General features: G+C 40.9%; 1 protein-coding gene across 1 annotated transcript in view; it reads right to left on the reverse strand.

The window, feature by feature from the left end:
* Nucleotides 1-22681, reverse strand: part of NT5DC3 (5'-nucleotidase domain containing 3) — a 45336-nt gene extending 22655 nt beyond the window's left edge. The window contains exon 1 of the mRNA XM_080394008.1: nucleotides 15-22681. The gene's annotated coding sequence lies outside the window, so the exon portion shown is untranslated. The remainder of the gene's footprint in view (nucleotides 1-14) is intronic.
* Nucleotides 22682-22719: the final 38 nt, after the last annotated feature.

Raw genomic sequence — 22719 nt, forward strand, 5'->3', positions numbered from 1 at the left:
AATACAAAGAGTACCATGAAACCCACAGAAGTCCTGCTGCTGTTCAGAGGCCCCATCTGCTTGTGAAAGACTTGCCACTGATAGCTGTAGACCCTGGCAGTCTGAGAACTTGAATCATACCTGTTAATAACTTGTAAAAAAAAAAAAAAAAAAAAAAGAGAGAGAGAGATTATGCATAGAAGGACAAAGTCCAGACCACTTCCACAGTGGAGAGGTAACAGCTCCACACACTGAATTCCTAACATGCTCAGAAACTTTCTTTACAGGAAAAGGAACATACTCTTTTTCCACTACAGTAAACATCAAACACAGCTTGTTCTTACACTGAGGACATCCACGTAACCCATTGTCACGTCTAGAAGTTACTCAGCCATTTCTCCCTATACATCTCTAAAGCACTAAGCCTGTACAAATCTGAAGGGTTTCAAGCTAAATAGTACTCTGAGCATTCTTTTTTTTACAGAGAATGACACCCACCTTATTTTCACAGGCAAAACCACAGCGAACTGAAAGAAAAACGATCAACCCTGGATTTCAAAGAGTTCATCAGTGGATAGCTGCATGCTTTATCCTTCCCACCGAGGCAGAGTTCTTGGCTGACATTACAATTGTGATTGCCAAAAGCCCAATACCCTATGGACTTCCCAGACTTGGTTACTTGTGGAGACCAGATACGCTTTCTTCAGATAACATAGGAACTTTGAAGAAATCGTTATCATCTACGTTACATTGTCACTTCATTTCTGCAGTATGTGATTCTGATACACATTACTGCAAATCCATCATGATAAATTTTGGGAACAAGGCAAGAAGAAGATGGTCAACATTTAGAAAACAGACAAGGCAAGAAGAAATACAACTTTGTAGAGAATTTCCAATCCAGTACTTGCTTTCTCTGACCGAAATTTCTAGTCAGAGATTTTTACAGAACACTTTGCTGCAACACCATGGGCCAGAGAAAATGAAAACTACCACTTACCTTTCAGCATCAGACTTCCCATGTACAACTAGAATAAAAATATTAAGTCATCTACAAAATTAGGACACTGCGAAATTCATTCTGAATTCATGGTATAGTTCTAGGGTTTTGTAAGTTTTCTTGTCACCCCAACTCCTAATTAATCAATCACCTTCAACAAAGCAAAAATGCAGTAGAATTGGAGAGTTTTTTCACTCCAGCCTATGGGCTAATTAATCCCATGTGCAATTCAATTGACATTAATAGAAAAAAGACACATTATTATTCCCCTGACCACAGCCTAACCTGGTCTCCAAGTCCTGAGACTATAAATATTGTGAACAATAACCACATTTAGTGAGGCATTCTCAAGGAAGATTTACAAGAACTGCTCTGAACAATACAAGAAGGAGCAGTAACGGAGAAGCTACTTCCAGCAGTCAATGGAAGTGTTGCAGTTCTGGCACAAGCAGCAAGAAAATACTGCGGAGCTAGGGATTTATGTTCCGTTACTGTGACACCAACATTAAGGTCAGAAAACTTATCTGTAATAGAAGACTGGAAAAAGACAATACAGTGCTCGATAGCACTGTCACTCACTCCTCGAAACCTGAATGCTTTGAACTTTCACATGAATGTTAATGTTTATTTTTCATACTACCGGTTTACTTCTTATACTGTCAAACTAGAATGGTAATACTTCTATTTCTTCTTGCAGGCATGTGCAAGACAGGGCCTTGAATGTGAAAACCACTATTGTGAACCCCTGGTTTTGCTGCCCACAGTCTGTGTTTAGCTCCCACTGTAGCTGGGACTAACCTATGAAGAGAAATGTGTGCTTGAATGCCTAGTCCTAGTGCTTTCAAAGATCATCCTCCCTGCATGTAAGACAACGTGCTTTTATAATGCTAGCATATGCTTGATGTATGCAATACAAATAAAAAGAAAAATTTTCCTTTATGTAATTTGGTTAGCTAGAGCAACTTTCATGGGATGTTTGCTTTTGTATGAAGGGCTGCTAGGCCAGTGGGTTATTCACACAAATCAAAGTAATTCCTAAGTGTTAGCAGCTAGAGACAGAACTGAAACGCAAGGTAGTGGTGTTTAAAAGTAAGTTGTCAAACAACTCAGCTTCAGACAACTCCGTCCTTGTCTGCTGGTCTCTGAGTAATGATTCAAATACTGGAAAATATGTGGTAATGTAAACTGGCATGAAGGAGCACACATGGAAATTCATTTGCCTTTATTTGGGGTCTACAGAAGATAGAGGAAGATACATTCCTTCTTCCAAAAGTTTTATCAGTTTATATTTAAATATATATAAAAGTAGAGGAAGTCAACCTACAACTTTTTTTTCTAAAATTGCACTTAACATGAAAGATAACCCTACAGGCTAATATAACTTTCAATGTCCCTTCTTAATTGGATCAGTCCGAGTGATCCTAGCTGCAAGATGAATAAAAAAAGATGTATCCAATACTTTACACAATGCACAAAAGAACCTACACTTTCCTTCATATTACTGTCAGAATTGACCACACCAATGACACTAACTTGGTACAAACTGAAACTGAAAGGTCTTTAGGTATTGGCTGGCAATTAAAAGAAGAAAAAAAAAGGAACACTCACACGCAACGAAGACCTTCACAGAAGAATTATCCTTCAAAGAAGAATCTCAGAGGGCTGTCTTACCACATGGACAGATAAATAGATCGCATGAACCTAAAACCAAAAAGGCATACAATCGTGTTAAGTACATACCATGTACCCCGATTTATACCTGGCATCCTACTACTATTCAGGGCCTGTGGGATTAACTAGGGTCTGAGTGGGGATGATTACACAATTTCTTTCAAGACAAACAGAATGCTTATGAGCTAAATGATGTACTTTTGAATTTTGTGAGCAGGAGCAATTCAGAGAGAGGCTACATACTATACTCAGTTCACAACACGTTCAGGACACAGACGCCATGTAATCTCCACATGTGTACCCATAAAACACCTTTGAGAACCTGTTAAGTGTTTCACACATAGTATGTATGACAAATTTGACATATAATTACACCACTATCTAATTTTTTTGCTTTTCATAGTTTTGTTCATAGATGGGAAACATGCAAATCTCCCTGTAGCCTGCTCAGCCCTGTCAGCTCCTTCTCACAGTTGTGATTACTAAGAGCACTCAACACCTCAGAAACCACTTGGCTAATAAAGACACTCCTGCACTTAAGTGACTACAAGATTGATTTCTAATCAGCTAGTACAGCCTTCAAGTAAATCCCAAGATTGCGCTAACAGATACTACAATTCATTAAAGTCCCACTGAATGAAATTAAAATTCAATGCTAGGAAAGCTGACAGTGTCTTACTGCAGCTTCTGTGGTACAATGTTCCAAATGGAACAGCTTCGTAAGCTATAAAACCATTTGACAGATTGTATCAGACAGTTGTTTATTACAGAGGTTAATGACCTTGGACTGACAAAGAATGGGCAAAAGCAACACAGAAACAACCTCTTGTAAAAGAATCAGACGTCTTTCTTCCTGCATTAAAAAAATCTGAGGAATGTTATTTTTCTTCATCTTTAATATATTGCCTGTTTACATACATCTTCCTAAATGTGTTTGTAAAAATGATTTTACTTTAAAGGCCACAGAACCATCAGGGGCTGGTAATAGTTTTTAGCCATAAATGAATTGAGTCCTCTTTGAAACAATACCCTGTTATAGTCCCTTTAGCCAGGCAGTACCTCTGCCACCAAGAGGTGTTTCCATATGGAAAATTCTTGCATACATTAAATTCTTACACATTTTTCATTTTGGTATTGGTATTTAAAAATTAGTGGAACCGTGTTTATGTGCAACTATTTGGGAAAAGCATCTTTAGCTATTTAGGAGAAAAATCTTTGTTCTGAGCTAGTTATTTGCTTCTTTCACTTCTGTTGCAGTAGTACTAACTCCAGTTGAAATTAATTTGCCACATCCAGTGTGGAAAAGCAAGAATGTAAGCACACACTATCTATGCATATTAATACATAATTAAAATGAGAGTAGGAAAAAAAAGCAATTGAGATCAGAAACATAAGTCTCTGTACCATTCCTTGCAAAGTCCAATATAAACCAGAGCGTTAAACATAAAAATGTTTAATCCAAGCAATTTATGAGATCTCCTGGTAACTCAAGTGGCACAATTTTACCATCCAGGCACCTTGCCATGTGAATTCTGGTACATTATTCCAGTCATTACATCAGGCATCCTAAAAACTTGCTAGAACACTACAATTTGAAATGGCACAGGAAACGTGCTTATGGGTACAGCCTTAAAAAAAAAGACAGATCCAGTAACATCAAGCAAACCTAAACAGGGATGCAAGTTTTGTAACTGCTTTTGCCCAACTTCCTAGCTTTGCAGCCTGATCTTGTATTGATGAGAACATTAAGTGTCAATTAAAAAAAAAAAACCACTTAATTTTTACATGAAATACATTTTGAACTATATATCCACCTAGGAGCAAACTTACCAGAGGAGTTAGAAGCCCATCATTCTTCTCTGTTAATGCCATCCAGTGTAGTACACACTACGTGTTATGTGACAGGTGAGCACTTAACCAAATTCTGGTCCAAAGGGAAGTCTGAGTCTGCAAGGTAAAAAGTAAGCAACCTTGAATTATTTTATACCACATCTCAAAATAATAATGCTAACAAAGCAGACAAAGCAAAGTGTGTCTCTACCTAAATACACAGCAGACAGAAAATGCAAATAAACACAGTACAGAGACAGCCAAACTAATTAGAAGGAAGATGGGTCACATCCTAGACATCTCTGCCTGGCACTGCACTCAACCACTCCCAGTAGCTCTTGCATAAGCTTGTTTAACCCTCATAAAAAATGCCCAGAACGAAGGCAAGTCCACCATGCTCTGTTCTACCCCATAAAGCTACATCCAATTCCAATTTCCATTGTAAACATGTCATAAACACTTGGCCAAAGAAGTGTAGATATACCCTTGATTTGGCCAGGGCAGTCCCAAAATGCAGGTATCGCTCCTATGAGACTCAGGATATGATTTCATCGTGCCTTGCACTAGGACAGAGGATTTTGCATCCCCACTTTCAGTATGTGCCTGACAATTCATCCACAGCAGGGCAGAAGGGGAAAACCAAAACCAAACAAAAAACTCCACTATCAAATTCAGCACTTGCACCAGGTCATAACTTAATGCAGAAATTTTCCTCCCTCCAGCAGGAGTTGCTGGAGGGACATCTTTCTGGCTCTGTCACAAAATAATGCCAGAGAGCAAGCTCTGGTCAAATGACATTTCAAAAGAAGCAGGGCCCACATACATCTGGCAAAAAAATTGGTTGCCCTGGTCTCTAGCACATGGACTGCTTCCAAGCAATCTGAAAACTAACCCAGCTCCAGCAGCCCAAAGTTCCCATGGGCTAATTTATTCCAGTCCTAGCTAATAATTCAAAATACCTGCCTCTGGGCAGAGTAAATTAGCCTCTACAGAACCTGGTGCTGATACACTAAATTGCTCCTGGTCCCGGCAGAAATACTGGAAAGGTAGTTCAGGCATCTTTATGTTATACCAATTTGAATTAGAATAGCTCAAAGAGCAAAGAATATTTCTAGACTGCACAGACAAGCAGGCATGGGCCAGAGTGTCCTCCAAGTGACACCAGCTGACACTGCCCTTTCATTCTCAAGGGATGACCACCAAGGAGCTCCAAGGGCAGGAGCTAGGAGATTAATTCCCTGAAGCATGCCTCATCTTAGGGCTGCAGAAAAAGATGTGTCTCTGTCACTAGAACTCCCACCACCACCTGACTGTTACCAGCATAACACGTCACAACACTGAGCAGGACTGGGGGGAGGTTTTCCCACTATACCCAACCACAGCTCAGTAAACACTCATCCTGTGATCTTATTTTCAATGAGTTTATGGGCAGGCAAGAAACAAGAGGCTGTAAGCCATCAGCTGGCAGGATTCCCCCTGTACCTGGGGAGCTGGCTTGTTTTCACTCACCCAGGTAGGCAGAGATAACACTGACAATAAATTTGAAGAGCTTGGGGAAAATGGTAAACAGCTGTCAATCTTCAAAGAGACTAATGAAACTAGAATAAGGTTTCAAATTCTTAACATATCCTAAAACATTGTTTCCTTTACCCACAAATTTAGAGGAAGTGTCACTTACTGCTCATCACTTTATATATAGCCCTGACTTTTTACTGTTCTTGAGACAACTTGAAAACTCTGCTAGCTGTCCTTGACCTCCAACTAGAAGATTAATCTTGCCATGCAAAGTGTAGCTTGCATAGAAGCGTAAAGGGAAATATCCTTCTCTTCTGAAAAACTTCAAGCCAAAAAACCTAGTAATAAAAAACCCACACTCACTACAATAACTGAATTACTAAAAACATTTTTTTTTCCTGAACACAAGCAAGCAAAAGGAAATGCTGCTCTAAAAAAAAATAATTTTTGATGGACAGTTTGTTTGCCTGAATAAACTTAACTGAGCAAATAAAGTTACATTGAAATACAATACGAATACAAGCTTTGTATGAATGTCATGCCATAGCCCACCTGGCACGCTGTGGCTTCGCAGAGTGGCACCCTCCGCAAGGTTCAGCCAAGTCCCTGTGGAGCACATGCAAACTGCAATTTTGCGGAGAGTTGCACCTTGGCCACAGTCCAGCAGATTATCAGAAGGACATTTGTAGCACATAGGACACAATCCTCCATTCTGTTCTAAACCAGAAGAGTTTAATTAACAATTTACACTTTTTCCTAGGCAACCTCTACTTGAAATTTCAAAACAAAGGAAAAAAAAAACCTGTTGTAACAACCTTCAGGTCCTCATATTGAAACTTTGCCAAAGACAAAACCAACTGAAAACAGCCTTAAGATTGTGTGGCACTTCCTGATACTACAGGCAGGGCCTGCCTTTCAAAAAAGCCTTTAAAAACAGGTGCCTTTACCTTCTTTTAAACAATGTCAACATCTCAAAGCAAAGAGACAATGTAAGGGTGTATAGTACTGCTTCAAACTGAATATATCACAGCTATACTGTAAAAACACAACCTCTCTTCATAGAAGTTTCCTTGAAAACAGATACTTTATTAAGAGAAGATAAATAGTAAAGTTTACTCTCTAATGCCAGACTATTGAATTTTGTCTCCAACCACGCAGTCCTATTACTTTGTCTGGTCTTGTGCATCTCCAGAATTTTGATTCATATCAGAAAAGGCTGGTCAATGTTTCTATCCCCATTGCCCTTTCAACAATGGAAGGAAGAAAGCAAAGCAAAGAGACCTAAGCACCTTTTAATGTATTTTAGCACAAATTAAGCTGGATGCCTCAGTCCTGCTACCAGACCAAATGGTAAATCCTTCTCTCCTCAAGATGCATCATTAACATGAGTTGTGCTTCATGCTGGTAGAGGAGTCTGTTTGCTGAGCACAAGGCTGTGGCAGACCCACACACCCACATCGTCCTTTAACTGTCAGGTTTGTAGCAAAAATAAATACTCCTAACCTGCATCCATCTCTGGGGTAATACATACTCCTCCTCAGTAAAACTAACAAGTTCAGCAACAGCATGCTGATAGGTGCATATCTGTTTTGAAGACGTATGTACTAAAACAGAAATAGATAAGATACATACGTATCATATCAAAGATATCCAAGTATTTTCTTCTTGCTTCTGGAGACTTTGGAAAAATATGATATAGATCAGTAACATTTTTTTCCCCTCCAGTTTCTGGCATCCTCCTCCAGCATCCACTGCTCTTGCTTTGGAAAAATCCATAAGTTATCAACCAGTTACACAATCATTTGCCTGAAAAGCATGACTACTCTCACAGTGTAATGCTAATTACTCAGGAAGGAAAGTATGTTTTAATTTTATTAGCATAAACAAGATTTAAATAATAAAAGATAAAGAAGAAAATTTCTGCAGGGAAAACCAATAATGTCTTATACCATTGGATTAGAATAAATGGGCTTTAAAGCAAGCACAAATTGTACTTTAAACATTTCAACTTACACCCTGTTAGAGAAACGTACAGGTGATCTCAGGCCTCATTTACTTTAGTTTTCATATGCTGTAATTAAAGCCATATAAAATTATTGTGTTGGCTTAAGAATGTTTTATTGCAATTTACCTTATTTCAAGAGGACGTTTTTTCTGTCCTAAAGCAAAAAATGAACTTATATCAAAATAAGTGTCCACGCTGCTTTGTTACACTTGCGCAACCTTTTCATAGCCTTAGCACAAATGGAAATGAGAATGCACTCATCATACTGCCGACTCTTCTCTGATCTTTATAACACGCTTCATTTGATTACAATAACTAGATTTTGTTTTATCCAAATCAAATTATCTGTTTGTAATATCTTCTGCATAGAAAACTTTTGCCCTAATTTTATTCTCATTTGTCTGTGTCTGAAACAACCTTCCACACAGTTAGGGAAAAGAGGCATTTTAAAAAAAAACAACAAAAAGAAAAACAGCCTAGCGCTTTGTACTTGATAGCATGGTATGGCTGCATTCTTTTTACAGTTGCTCTAAGTTTGACCTAGTAACATGACAGTAAGATGTAAGGGGTTTTGTTTGTTTGTTTTTTCGAAGTTTTCTTTCTGGAGAATCTAGCCAGCTCCTGTAGCCTTTCAAGGATTCCCTCCTCACAACATTTTACAGCACTAAGACTTCGCAAAACCAGGATGGTAGTATTCATTGGTTGGAGAACAATAATTTTTTTCCTCTTTTGGGCCTAGATTTGAGGGTATGTGCATGGAATTAAACTTTTTAGTTAATTCCTATTATAATTTTCTGGTTATAAACAGATGTTTTCGATAATGTTACCACCTATAATTGTAAGAATATGCAAGCACAAATCTTAAGCGAGGTGAAGGTATGTGCATCACATTCTTAATGTTCCATAAATGCAATTGTTACCTGTCATCTGTCTCCCCCTTGCATGGCACCCTGTTTCACAGAGCAATGCATCCTCTCCACAAAATCCATTATGTTACATTGCATCACAGTTATACTGCACTTGTGACTAACTTTAGCATAACTACACCATGTCTGGAACCTGTGAAGATCTATGGATACACTTCACCTAGCAGTCTCCTTGAAGCTTTGACTACTCCTTGCACAAAATTATTCACCAAGGTAAGTCTTCACAGGCACAAGTTCAAGGAAGACAGGATACAGGAATGGTATCTTGACAGGGCATAAAACTAAAACAGTGATATGCAAGTAGTGAATGACATTCAAACAGAGAAGGTGGTGAAAGCACGTATATGTTATAAAGTATGACTCCCTCCTCATAACTTTGTCCATAATGTTACTAGGCAACATGAATTTGCAGGCACTTTATTGCTGCAATTAGTGATGTCTCAGAAAAAATTGGTACAGCTTCAATCTGCAATCTAATTTCTGAACCCTATAATCAGTTTTATTGGAAGATGGGCTCAGACTATTTCATTTCACAAAGAGTAAATAGACAGTTAATTTATAGTTTTTCACAACCTCTGCATTTTCTAATATGAAATTAAATACATTTGCCTTTGTCATCTGTTTTCTGATGTATCAAAGAAGCAGATGCCCAGCCAAGAAATCTCAATGTGCTAAAGTACTGAACCATATGTTGTAGAACTTACTGCACAATTTCTGGGTTAACGACAACAGCCTCATAGAAGCACAGTAGAAATACCATCAGTGATGGCAAACACTGGCAGGTCATCCTGTAGTCAGGGAGGACGTGGACTCGGCAAAAAGTATCTTCTGCTGACCGAACATGGCAACGTGAGGTATATACTGTAATCAGTGTAGAGCAAGAGCACCATAAAGCAAATCAGCCTGTTTATTCAGGGAACTTCTTACCGATAAGAAATGTACACAGAAGAAGTATGGCATTACAGCCATCCAGTGCATCACTGTGCCATCTGGCAAGGTCATGGTGTTAATCTTGCATTTGTTAAACACTACAAACATTTTTTTTTATATAAGCCTGCCAGGCCACACCATCACTCTTTAAATCAGTAATAATTCACCCCACCTGAAGAACCTTACTTTCTAGTTCTACCCTTAGTTTCTAGTGTGTACAAGTCAAGAATTTCTCATGGAAATCCAATTCTGGCAAATAACTAAAGGTAACTTCATGTCCCCTCTAGATCAGCCTTACAAAAACTGGAAGGTGTATGAACCTCTTATGCATTTCAGAGTTCAGGAAAATTCAGTATCAACATGATAACACCCAGAGAATGACACATTAAACTATGACAGATCTCTGTCACTGAAGTGTAACGTACATCTTAGTGACAAAATTATGAAGACCTTAGAGGCCTCATCATGCACATCTGAAAACAGGAATTTTGCTTCTATTTCAGTAGGAATGTGCCAAGAGTTAACTACTACAGGCAGTGTTTCCAGAACTGTTCAATGCTTAGCAGCCCTCACTTAATAACAACAGTAATAAGGAATTGCTGGGTGCAGACTGAATTTGAAGTCTGGCTTCAGACTTGCCTCTCATGTCCTGTTGAGCACTGATACCTTTTGAAAATCTGGATGCCTATTGATAGATCTGAATTCAGATAACGGGTCCCTTTGAAATTCTACTACAAGATGTACACCAAAATCTGTCACAGCCTATTAACACTCCATTCTTGAAATACAAGGGACTCAGAAAAATCTAAAGCACAGACACATTCACTCTTAAAAATCTAATGCAAATCCTTTCAAAGAGTTCATTAATTTCTTAAGATTGATAATTTCAGCACATCATCCACTGTATGCTGCTGCTGCTTTAATGCAATGGTGTATTTAGCACTGATATTAATAAAAACTCACAACAAGAAACATCCACTTCTTTAAAAGTGTGTAGGTCTTATAGCTGGAGAATTTCTCAATCATTTAGTACAAAACTATTACAACAGATTTCAGCATGTCTCTTCTGACTGTTCCTGTCTTTTTGGGAGAATGAATAAGATGCCAACCCGCACCTCTCCCCCATAGCTGTAATGAGCCTAACTCAGGGATGACAGCATTTCAATTTACACAGCATCTTGTCAGATCCAAAGTCTACTTTTCTGTCCTAAATTGGGGTGGGGTGGGGGGAAATCACTGTTATATAAAATTCTCAAAACTACTTCTTTATATCCAACCCTTCAAATCTATATCATAGGTCTGGATAAATAACATAGAAGTATAATGGCTTTGTTGTAGCATCCATCAATATCAGATTGCTGACAATTACCTGTGACTGAAAGACTGTACAGTTTTTCTATCTGCCACAGTAGTTCTCATACACCCTAAAAATCATTTTGCTTTCACAAGTATTTCATTACAACCAGATGCTGACTTGCTACCTTTCAGATAGAACGGAATAAAAGACAGCTTACAAACCCAACACCTTCATAAACCTTTTTTACATCTTTTATTTAATGCATAGCTATAGCCTAAACAGCATTATTATATCCTTTAGGTAGGTTTGCACAGTTGGCTCGTCACCTAGCCAGGATATACTCGTGCTACCAACATAATTTATCTTAGGAGATGCATCCTTTTTCCTATTTAAATATCCCATCGTACTTCACACAATATTCAAGAGATAGACAACCCTGGATTGACAACCCAGTCCTGCAGTAGGACTCATATGCTGACAAGGAAATAATTTTCAACAGCCCTGCTACCAAATGAGACACACGCTTTTCACAAAGGCTAAAAAAATCTCCTAATATACAAGGATAGCAAGGCAGCTATAGATGAAACACTTGTACACCAAGAGATGGAACAGAGAGCCAAATGAGTGTGCATTTACAATGATTGAGAAATACCAGGCTAAAAGCACATCAGAAAAGTAGCTGGGCATATAATCTTGATTATTCAAATGATAAATATTCTCACTCACCCCTGTAAAGCTGTTCCACTTTGCATGTGCTAAGTAAATCATCTGGCCCAGAAACAGCAAGGATGGTCTAACATCACAGAAAAGCCCTGTGGATTTTTGCGACTATTGTGCTCCAGAAGCAAGAAACCAAGTCCTGTGTAGAAGACTAACACACCCCAGAGAAAAACAGCTTTGTTCTGATCAATATTTCACTTCTTTCTCATTATCCTGTAGCTTACTTACCAAGCTGCTCACACCATCTAGCACTTTCACAGTGATGAAAGTACAAGGGGTCGCTGGAGCTTCCTAAATTCACACCATAGCAGCAATAAGAAGAGGGAGAGTTCATGCTCATCTGCATAGCTAGAACATCTAAAAGCGAGGGTGTATTTCACTACCCCCTAACTCAAAGCAAGAAATATCGTTTCAGAATCAAAACGCTGGGCACATGAAGAGGCCCTCACTATCCCTCAAGCAGCCTGCAACCTTTCTTCTCCAGAAAAAATCTTTGTTCTCATTATCATGCCTCCAATCCCCAGAGTTCAGCTGCCAGTGCTCAACCTATGCTGTGATATTGGCACGGCTGTGCAACCCAGGCCAGGGTCCTGTAAGAACAGCTGTGAGAAGCCTTATCTGCCTGCCTGTGCCCCCACCCTGGCACCCTTCAGCTCCCGAGCTCCGTTTAAGCTCAGGCTTGTGCTTTAGCCCTCTACATGCCCTATGTTGTAGGTATACCTGGCCTGGCCAGACTCAGCTCCACCTGCTCAATATGGGCTATCATCACTCAAAGTCTAGTAAGGAAAAAATTGTGTTCTCATCCTTAAAATACATTTCACAGTCTCAATATAAGGATTTTCCTTCATTTAAAATATATTTGGACATACAATTGGTACACAGGCTTTACATTAATATAAACCTGAATTTCACAAAATTAATTACAAGAAAAATATTTTGCCTAACCCTGAGAAAGCTCAAAGATTTTTTTTCTAATTAACATTCTATTACTATCTATTTTCCAGGCCTGTTTAGGTTTGACCTAACGTATAAGAAACAAAAGCCAGAGATGACAAATAAATTGCATCTCTAGCTATCCACTGAGATCCTGGCACTGGCTTCTGTACAGACAACAGGTCCAGAGTTCACAGGCTACTGCAGTTGACACATATCTCTGAATGGAGGATTAAGGACTATTTCTCCTGACAAACAAATGTTGCTGGAAGGTTGTCTGTTAACCTTCTCTGGCAGTACTGCAAACAGGCTCTTTCTGGGACACAAAAAATCACGACACATTTGCAAGGGGATAGCAATTTGTATAACCACTAAAAAAATAATAATCCTATTAAAAAGTTTAAATGCTTATTTAAAATATATGTATACACACACACACATGCAAAGAATAGTTGAAATACTTCAGAAATTGTTCTTTCCAGTCTTAACGTCTCTATATGGGGATGAAGCATACAAAGGCAATGCAAAAAGGAGAATACGATGATAAAATACTGCTTAAAAGTAGCACGAACAAACGCACCCCAGCGGTTTGCGGGTCAACACGTGGCGGGGGTTTCTCTGTGAGGACAAGCTCCCTGCGCGCCGCCAGGGGGAGCCCTCGCCCGGCAAAGCCAGCGCAGCCCCGCGCGCCGCCGCGCCGGTCCTCCCCGCCGCCGGCGGGGTGACAGCCACCGCGGTGGCAGGCTCCGCGCCTTCTCTGCAAAGCTCCGTGTGCCTTCCTGCCTCGGTTCCTGAGCAAAACATGAATGCCGGTGAGCAGAAACGGTGTTTCCCAAGCATATGTTCAGAACCGGACAGTCAATTTTGCGGACACAAGCTCTACTCCAGAAACGTTTTAATACCCGCTTGAGCAACGAGACAGCTGGCTCAGCTCGCAGGGCAAGCTGGAAGCTATAGGGACACAGCTGGGTGATGCTATGCAAATACCTTGCCCGCCCCGAGCCCAGCTTAGCACTGGTGACCTGCTCCAGCTGAAGGTCAACACCTCCTTACCACCGGTGCTGCTGCTGCTGCCCGGGGTCCCCAGGTGCCACCCTCGGGGCAGGGGGAGCCGAACCGATACCCTCTACACCATAGGTTTGCAGGGCCCTTTGCACTGCAGGTGTCAATAGGCTCCTCTTCAGTTAAGAGACTTGCCCTCTTCCACAAACAGAGTATTTGACCATTTTAGCTTTTCTCTATGCTAACACTTCAGCCCAGCATAGCACGGGAGCATGTGCTGAACTTCAAAGACGTGACTGGTTTCCTCGATTTTTAATTGAAATGCATGCTCTGCTGGAGTTGACGCTCTAAATCCAACCATGCACCACCAGGCAGAAGCTGCTGTGAAACCAAAGGGAGCTTGTGGGGAATGCCACCGCTTGCATAGTTGCTGTGGCCAGCCACTGCAAGCTAAGACTTTCTTCAGCCATGGTAAACAGTAAATACAGATCAGAATAATGCTTAGCTGTTTTGAGAAGAGTGATATTCGCTGTGATATGTTTTTTTATTCTTAGCCACAGAAATATGTTGCTGCAGGTCTAGATTTCCAGTGATACTGAAACTTACAGAGATTTTAGTATTTGAAGAGTCAGGGAGGTTTTTACAATGACCAAAACCATGGTTATTTTATCTGTACAAAGATTCTTCTAGTTACAATTCTTCATCTTCACAGATTTTGCCCTTTATGCTAGGCTCCTTAGAGCCCACTCCCTTCTGCCAGTTGCTCTAATGTGAGAATACAGAGCATTAAGCTTCAAGGGACACCCTGCAGACTCCAAAAATACTTGACGGTGGGGAAACCCCACAGCTGACCGACTTAGTTCACTAACAGCGCCAGCTGCGGCACACTCATGAGTGTCAGAAGGAATGGAAGAAAGGTCAAATAATACCTGAAGAACAAACATGATCTACCAAACTTACAGCAGAGCAGAAATAAAAAATAAAAATAGCAGAAGTATGACACTAAAGTTTAAGTCAGTATTTAACATTTTGTAAAAAGGTTATTACAACTATAAAATGGCAAAATATACAGATGAAGAATTTTTCCTAATGTGATTTTAATGGTGTTGTGAACAGTCTTAATGTTGAAAGAAACCTTTATATCAAAAGTGCTTGCTGAAGGAACAGCTTAAACCCCAGTTCTTTAGATGTTTAAATACTAGCTCTGACCATGTGTGTAGCGTGCCTAACAGCAGTGAATCTTTCATCAGACTCCTAGGACTTGCATATCAGTGTGTCTCCAGCAAGTGTAGTGTCTGAAAAGTTAGGCATTTCACACCAAGTTCCTACGAGATGCTTTGGACCTTCTGGAAATTCCTGAACTTTAGATTCACAAAAAGTTGTTACTCATCTCTGGTTCCCTCCTCAGACATATGGGTCCAAAATTACTGTTTTCAAAATGCTTCTCCAGCAGTTACCTAGCCTTGAAACCACCTGAGCTCTGTCAGCATCACAGTTTTCATTCTGAAGTTTCCCAAGAACTGAAAGTCTCTTTTCTGGTAGTGCAGATGCTTATTGTGTCAAGTAGTCATGAACCTAGCTCGTTCCTGATCTTTACAAAACAAACTTCCCTCCATCTTTCATGACAGAGTGATTTTGGTCCAGGAAGGAAGCCCAGAGCACAGTTAGTAAATCAAGTTTCAAAAAAAGGTGGAGACTGCTGCCTTCCTTCAAAACCAACTGGTATTCATCATATTTCTATCGAGTGACTCAGTGATTAAAATATTAACCCAAGCTGAGAGAAACTTCTGTTCAATTTGTTCTCTAGGTTATTCACCCTAATATCTCTCACCACCCTGAACGGTTATCTAAAAATGGCAGGGAAAAGGAAGAAAAGGTTGAAAGCATACAGGTAACTTGCAACATGTTTCATTGCATTTGTTCCACTTCTTGTGATGAATGATGAAGGACTGATTTGACGGGACGTTATAGTGCCCAAGGCTCCCTGTGGATCTGGGTCTGACCATGTTCCAGACCCACCGCATTCAGGCCCCTAGGCACTGCAATTATTCAAGCTTGCATAAAACACATGTAGTTCCTAAGAACGGCCACCTCAGATCAGGCCAGTATCTTGTCTCCAGCAGTAGCCAGCTGTGGGTGCCCTGGCAAGAACACAGGACAAGAAGAGAACCAATCAGTCCAGACTGCTCCTGCTCATGTTATTTAGCTCACTATTCATCTAATGACTTTGTGGCTTTCTCGTAAGTAAACAGAGAGGATTTTTCTCAATATTAATACTGAGACAAAAAAAAAAAAAAAAGGGTTTCTCAAGTCTTTAAATAAAATTAATGATGCTGTGTCATACTAGAACTCCTCAGGATCTGGTCTGTGGGGGTACCAATGCTGTTTCATATGCTTTGTTACTTTTTCTCCCTATTGTTTCCCAGGAAACCAGCAGTAACACAGGTAAAATGAGAGCACTGATATAACTTCAACAATTAAAATGCAACACCCCAACTTAGTGTCATTGTTAAGCTTGATCTGTGCATTGATAAGCAAGTTTTGGTAGTTGCAGAATACTGTCATGCTCAGAGGTTATCAGAGTATGGGGGGGTGTGGGGTGTGTATATATATGAATGACACCTAATAACATGTCACATTACAGACACCATATCATAATTGTTACAGTTGCACCAAAGATGTTGCTTCTGCCTAAAGGATTTCACCCAGCTAGTGATCAGAGGTGAATTTCCACTGCCATAATTTCCAGATAGTTAACAGGATAAACTTGCCTGTTGCTTTAATCAAAAAATGAATGCAATAAAGAATCCATTTCAGCAGGAAGCACCTGTTTCTGTTTCATAGTGCCTCTTATCTTGTAGTCAGTCTTGTTGTACCTCGTAAAATCTTTCCTTCTGCACCACCTCTGACTATGCCATCTTCAAAGGCATCTGTCATACCTGTTGTCTCTTACAGTTGAGGTTAAAAAGTCCAGGAGGGATTTAGAGGAGGGGGAACTGGAATGTAGGCTCATGCCTAGCCAGATCCTGGACTGGTTGCCCCACTGCAGCCCAGTAAGCAGCTCTTTAGGCAGCTGCCCACCACCATCATCTGTTGCCAGAGTCCGAGAAGGATGCTGCTTCTCTCAAAACTGTTCCTGTTGCCTGTGGTAGGGTCACAGATATATACAGTAATAGCTTCATAGGGTAAGGAAGGTGCTCACTACAGCTCACGGGCCTACAACCAAATCGTTTCACAGCACTCTATGATGTGAATTACTCTCTGGAAAGAGGGTTCATTTGCTAATACCATCACATCAAAAAAATGATACATCAGGCCCTGGCCATCTAGCATCATCCATGCTACTGATACACTGTGGGAAGAGTCAGATTCACAGCCCCATAGCAAGATTAGCTCTATGGAGGGATCCTCAGCAGCTTTCCAGTGAGATTCACTGATATTCAGCTGCACAAACTGCCAAATTTCAAACCCAGGTAAACAGGAGCAAAAGCAGGAGGTGAAACTACTGTTGCTAATAGAAATTTACTAAACAGCTGAATCAGGGAAGCTGATGGGCCTACATTTATTGAAAAAAAAGGTGAAGAAGTTGTCTTCTTTCTGAGCATCAATCAGATACAAACACTTTGGGCTTACTGTTTTCTTTCACACATGTATAATTCAAAGTACCTCAAGTCTTAAATTCCACTTTCGCTACCTTTCTCATACAGCACTGTGCTGAGTCCTAGAAACACTGAATGTACCTCTCTCTATCTAGCAATTTATATTAATTGTAACTGAGAAAAAACAATTTTTCATAAAACAAACCATATTATAGTTTCTTTGCAAAGAATAAAAGATTTTAAGAAACAGGTTTAGAGATGTTTGCACATGAAGCTGTAGAATATTCAGCTGCATAGCTTTTCACAGTACAGGAATGAAAATGTTAACTGTTTTGTTAGAAAACTCAACTCTTAAAGCTAGAGTACAGCTGGAATCCCTCTTCAGTGGAGATTATTAGTTCTGAGACTAAGCAGGTAGGTAGTGAATACAGGATGTATTTCTCCTAATTGGAAAAAGGTTGAAGTCAAAACATGATATTTTGATCAATAGAAGTTCTTGATGAAAAAAGAACAGGTAAGAATAATTCATAGCATGGGTATTTAGTAAAGTTGTCACTGTTTACAAACAATACTATTTTAATCTCGCTTGTATGTAGTTACTGTTAAACTTTTCTGACATTTGCATAATCACCTTGAAAAGCTAGCTAACAATAGCATTTTTTTATTTCATAGTCACACTGTCCCAAATACTGCAGAGCATCTTAAGTAAGCTGATATGCCTTCAGCTCGTGCTGTACATGCAATATTTAGTCCCTGAAGCAGACACTGCAGAGGAGGGAAATATTAATTCTCATTCTATTGTTTTATAAAGATACAAATGAAGCTCAAATTACATAGAATGCAGATAAATAGTTCTTCATATTTCCAGTGCTTTATCATGGAAAAAAGATGGGACTCAATTTGGTAGTGCAAACTTCAAACTGCATTAATTATTGTCAAGTAAAATCACTTACACTTCTCTATCAAAACCAGTATGAGAGTAAATGGCTGGTTAGTAGTGACACAAATTACAGAACTTTTGTTATCCATGAACAAAAATGGAACTTGCATTAGTTACAGGTTTCAATTTAATTGTGTATTAAAAGAGGCGGTATTCTGACCATGCAAACTTACTGTTTAGTTTTATGGCTTCCTTACATTTGCACCTATATACAATGTCTTTGTCCTACATAATTTACACACCAGACTCAGCCCAGCACCATCAAAACCACAATATCACCCTCTCCTAGCCATAAACTCCTGCTCTTTAACATCCTCTGGTCTGGTGCATCCTGGACCTGATATAAGCTGATTTAACTACAGAGTTTTTTGCTGGGCTAGAGGGTTAAATCAGCTCAGCAGACTCTGACATACACCAAAGCAAGTACAGTGAAAGGAGGACTGTGTCTCTATTACAGATAGAGCTTAGGCAGATCAGCTGGCTAATTTAGCTAGTTAAGTCAAAATACCCACAGTCAGGTCTTACGAACTCCTCTCAGTTTATCTCTACAGCTATTTCTGGCAAGGTAATTCTTCTTGCTAGTTACATCTTACAGTTGGAATCATATGGCATGCTTCTGTGATCTGATGTCCCCGTGGACATGTAGATGAGCTTATAAAGTTGCATTCAGAGGACTAGAGAAGGGCTTCCTCTACCATTTGCATGGAAGAAGGCCCTACCTGTATTCTGTTTCTCTTATCACCACATACACCGGAATTTTTAGTTAACAAAGCAAATACAGCACTTGAATACACTATTTCAATCATTATGCCCACAATCATCAAAGTGTATCTAATTGCCTTTAATGTAGCTGGGTTGCTGAAGAACTACTACCTCTTAACGGTTACACCTTTCCTTTGGTATTAAATCCTGAAAGGTGATACTTGGACTTGTTTTGAATGGCAGCAGTAGTCAGTGCAACCAAGGTCTTAAAAACTCCCTCACGTTTTTTAAGGAGAAATTAAGCTGAAATTAATACATTTTCAATAGAAATTCTATTCAGATTTGCTTAAAACATTGACAGCTATTTTTGACAGTATGTTCATAGTTTTAAAATAGATAAAGTATTTTTAGAAGCTTATTCAAATAAGATATTTTCATCAACTTTCAACCTCCTTGTAAAGAGATCAGACTTTCTTTGTGAGAGCATTAAGCACTCAGCTACCTCATTCTTGCCTATCAGTTTTGTCCTGGGTAATCTAATTGGGCTTTCATGAAAGCAAACAGTATAATCTACATAAAGCAGGCAATGCTGCTAATCACATTACAGTTCTTACTAGTCTGACCTCTAAATTCAAAGCACAAACACAGATTTATCAAGTTTTATACCTCTTCCAAAAGCAACATTCTACTTTGTGTAAGTGTAAGAGCAAAGTAACTAACAAAATCTGGATTACACCAAACAATCTAAAATCTCTGTTGGTTTAGCATAGTCAATAACAGAACTGGTTTGCATTCCTACTATTCCAGTTGCCAAAGTTCAAAAAGATTGTCACAAAGCATTACATTTTCCCGCTGCCAGCAAAATGCCTGCTAAGATGGAACTGCCATAAAAATCTGTTAACACAAGAATTCTGCAAGACAGAGATAAATTTACTTTGTGAATCCCTATGTCCCTCAACTGCCTATTCACAGTCATAGAGCAACATATCCCACTCTGGGAATCATATAGACATGATTTGCAAATCAAATTCTGAAACTGCTTGTAGGCAAGTTTTAGAAAAAGACAAACTTTCTCTGCTTAGACTACTGAATAACTAAATTTTATTTCCAATTAAGTGAGATTACTCTTTGGAAAATAATTTGAGTTCACACAGGTCTCCACAAAAAACTGACATACAGTTTTTTACTTATAACCCTGACACTAATCTCTCATACTTATTTTTTTAAGTCATTATCACATATGTTTTGGGAGAGTAACTTTCCTTCTTATTTCTCTTAGTGAAGTAGTGACTTCTGAAGAACAGCTATTGAAACCACAGATCATACAGAAAAGCGTCATGATTATTTTTACATAGGTCATGATAGAATTTGGCTTAATTAAGAACCCAAAGATACAGGGACTCCTTTCCAATTCTATAAACTTTAATTATCAGCAGGACAAAAAAAGTACGTTGAGTTTTGAGGGGGGAAAAAAAAATCTATCTGGCCCATTGTTTAGCAGGAGATGATAGGCTTATGTCCAGGTTTTAGCTGGGATAGCGTTAATTCTCTTCCTAGTCGCTGGTGCAGTTCTGTGTGCTGTGTTTTGGATTTAGTATGAGTAATGTTGATAATACAGTGATGTTTTAGCTGTTGCCAAGTAGTGCTTACCCTAAGTCAAGGACTTTTCAGTTTCCCATGCCCTGCCAGGTACACAAGAAGCTGAGGGGAAGCATAGCCAGGATAGCTGACCTGAGCTAGCCAAAGGGATATTCCATACGATATGATGTCATGCTCAGCATATAAAGGTGGGAGAAGAAGAAGGAAGGGGGGGATGTTTGGTGTTACGGTGTTTGTCCTCCCAAGTAACCATTATGCATGATGGAGCCCTGCTTTCCTGGAGATGGCTGAACACCTGCCTGCTGATGGGAAGTGGTGAATTAATTCCTAGTTTTGCTTTGCTTGTACACACAGCCTTTGCTTTACCTGTTAAACTGCCTTTATCTCAACCCACAAGTTTTCTCAATTTTACTCTTCTGATTCTCTCCTCCATCCCACAGCGAGCAGCTGCGTGGTGCTTAGCTGCTGACTGGGGTTGAACCATGACAGCTTATTTTTGCCAAGACTTTTAGCTAGACTAGCTTCAGTGTGGGTAAAGTTGTAAACAGTGAGGGTTTTCCTTCCTTGTTTTTATTGAACATCTCAGATCAATAGCTTTCAAATGCATTCCTCTCCAAGTACAAAGTTCATTAAATCATTGCTTTCTAGTGATTTTTCCCCCCAGTCTGATGTTGAACATGTGTAAGACAAAACAGGTGACTGGCACGTGAAAGCCGGGGCAGACTTTTTCAGGAAAGCAAGGAGGGGGCCATAAGATATTTGAAGTAGCTTATTAACATACAAAGTAAGTATATTATATTTAAGCATTTGTCAGCTTTCATGGCTTCAAAACCTGAAATTAAGGGCAACGCACTGCAGAATTTACATGCAGTGCATTTCACTTTACAAACTGCAGTACCTGAAAGGGGCATTGAAAAAGGATGGGTACGTCCCATCTTCTGAGCTGACCCTTTACTGTTCCATAAACACTCGTTCCTTTCCACACCGACGTCCCCCCACGGACCCCGGAGGGGCGGTTTGCTATGTGCAGAGGCAGCTGCTGTAGGCCCCGCTCCGCAGGGCTGTTAACTGATAACAGCGGCCCCGAGGGCAGGCTAAGGAGGGCTAATAAGCTCACTGGAGGGTGGTCGCCCTCATAAGTGCAGCAAAGTAGGTCCGTACGGGGGCCTGCTCCGCACCCCGCTGGCTGTGTCCCCCATCAGCACCGACACTCCCCACCTAGAGGCCGCGGGGAGGCTCGGCTGAAGCCAGCCAGTCCCCCTCACGGCCGTGTGAGGCACTAGCGACGCCGGAGTGGAGCGGAGAGCCAAGGCCCGGGCACCAAGGACAACGCGAGGGCCATGCCGGGCCTCGAGCACCCCTCGCAGGGGGAGGCTCCTGCCACGGCGCCCCCGCCCCGCGCGGCTCCCGCGCCGCGGCGGCAGGGGGCGCTGTGTGCGCGGCAGAGCGGACCGCAGCTCCCGGCGTTCCCTGCGGCCAAAGCGCATGCGCGCGCCGCTAGCCGCGCGCCCCCCCCGGCCGTCGGGGGCGGGGGGAAGGGTCCCCACCCAGGGGAGGGATCCCCACCCGGCGGCCGCCCCGGCCCAGGCCCGGTGCTGCTCCCGCCCTTCGGCCGCGCTGTTTGTGTTGGCCCGACCCGTAACTTATCGCTCGTCTTTAGTACCCGGCGGTGCGGAGGGGCGCCGCGACCGGAAGCGCCCGTTGTCATAGCAACCGTATCCATGGTAAACATCCAGGGTGCCCCCGGAAGCAGTCGGAGCTGGCCTCCCATGCGGAGTGTCCTTATCGCTCCAGGACCAGCCCGCAGCGGCTGTGGCCCACCCGGGCTCAGCGTTAACCGTTAACGGGTTATTCCTTAAATCATCAGCAGAGTCCATGCCGGGTAATCCCCTCCGCGGAAGCGATTGGCCAAGCGCCTCTCCGCCCGGCCAATCGGCGCCGGCCACGCTCCGTCCGCAGGAAACCTCACATGGAAAGCCACGATTGGCGGGAATAGCTGCATGCCCCTCCCTTCCAGGCTTCCTATTGGCTCTATATTTGGCGTGGTACGCTCTAATTGGCCAGCCGCGGA

Source organism: Falco punctatus, assembly GCF_963210335.1.
Source record: "Falco punctatus genome assembly, chromosome: 6".
Lineage (NCBI taxonomy): Eukaryota > Metazoa > Chordata > Aves > Falconiformes > Falconidae > Falco > Falco punctatus.